Below are 1,992 nucleotides of genomic sequence, written 5' to 3'. Positions count from 1 at the left end.
GGGGGTGAAAAGTGGTTGCTTGTACAGGTGACTCTCTTGTGCATTGACATTATAGTATAGATCAAACGCAAGGGGTGAAGTGAGAAGTGGTCGCTTATACAGGTGATTGTCTTGGACAGGTGGTTGTCAGAGCAGATTTGACTGTATAATGGGTATTACCCGGATATATCTCAAAACCTCGAGGGTACGTCCCCCGATCAGCGCAAAGAAAACAGAAACAAACAAACAGAAACAACAGGAGAGCACTCAGGAGTCATGACCTGAGAGTGGTCCCGTAGAATGTCTGGAAGTTAGGGCCGAAACACTAGCTTCAGGGAGGTGTTCTTCCTCTGAAGATCTCCTGCTGTCCGCTCGCCCCACGAGTTTTCTCTCACACAAAGGTGAGTGAAAAAGACAAATTTTTCAGCTTTCTACCAACAGTCTTTCCACAGTACACAATGTCTCGTCCTTTCCGAAGCTCGAACTCTAGACAGTTGAGCTCGAAGTAACGCAACATCGGCTAGCTTTTCATGTGCCATCTTCATCATCATCATCATCATCATCATCATCATCATCATCATCATCATCATCATCATCATCATCATCATCATCATCATCATCATCATCAGGTGCCAGATCTACGTGGGACAGCATCAACGATCATGGTTCTCCTTCCATCCCTTTGCTCGCTGTTCTCAAACAAGCCGCATTGTCCTGATATTTCTCATTTTGTCTTTCTTTCTTTTTTTATCCTTTCTTTCTTTCGTTCTTTCTTCCTTTCCTTCTTTCATTTATTCTTTTATTTATTTTCACTTGTAAAATCTTGGTGAGCGGATTATTCCCTTTTGGTCCTCTTGTCTCTGTTCTATCGAAAGTGGATTTTAGTCTTAAAAACCGTGACATAGTCTCCTTGTTTGTAGCTGCTGTATGTGGACCCTGACAAAAAGTCTGGAACGTAAGACAACAACCTGCAAGATGAGATGTCTAAGGAGAGTAGTCAACAAAACCAGACGTGACATGGTCAGAGAAACAACAAGATCAGAGAAATGATGGAAACAACACCTGTCCTCCACTACATCCGAAGGCAAACAATTAGGTGGTTTTCTGACATCTCACACGTGTAGTACCTCACCAGCTTGCCAGTAAATCCTACTACAGAAAAGTGTCAGGGTACAAGGCAAGAGGAAGACCAAGAAAGACATGGATCCAGGGTGTGAAGGATACCCTGAGAACACACAATATCCATCAAACTTGCTAGAGACAGGGAGCTCTTTCTCTCCTCGACGCCCTGGTGGTACAAGAGGACGGATAAAGTTGAGTAAAGTAAGTATGTGGAAAAAGCAAAAGTATATGAACGGGAAAGACAATACTTAATAATAATACTGATAAAATTGGCTATAATAAGTGCGTTTATATAGTGCATATCCACGTTCTACTGTATGCTCTATGTGCTTTACAACACCTAATACCCCAGCAGACCCAAGAACATTCTGAAACAATCTCGGCCTCCCGGGAAGCATACAGTGCAAGTTACAGATTGTAAACGCTCAAACACGAACAGACTGACACGATTTTTCGCTGTCTATAGCCAGGATCCCATTCCCACGAAGTGAGGCAAATTCGTGTAAAGTGCGTTTCCTAAGGACACAAGCTCGGACCCAAACGCGATTCAACTCCATCCAGGACCTTACGGTTGCGAGTCCCAGAGCCCGAAAACACTTACAAACACTAAGAAACTGGTGACAAAAACAAACACAAAAAAACAAAAACAAAACAGGATTGCTGCAGTGTACCTGAAGTCCTCCGATTATCGTCTGGGTTCAGGTGGGCTTCATAAACTGTGGTGTGTGGATTAGCAAAGACAGCCGTTGTACTAAATGATGTCAACGCACGCCCAGCCACTTAGCGTTGATGGGAGACTTTTCTTCAAGATGTTTTTCTTTTTGTTGTTTTTGTTTTTGCTTTGTTTCTGTTTTGTTTTGTCTTTGCTTTTGCTTTCGGGTTTTATATATA

Source organism: Aplysia californica, unplaced genomic scaffold (genome assembly GCF_000002075.1).
Source record: "Aplysia californica isolate F4 #8 unplaced genomic scaffold, AplCal3.0 scaffold00901, whole genome shotgun sequence".
In the NCBI taxonomy this organism is placed as follows: Eukaryota; Metazoa; Mollusca; class Gastropoda; order Aplysiida; family Aplysiidae; genus Aplysia; species Aplysia californica.
This window is presented reverse-complemented; position numbering follows the sequence as displayed.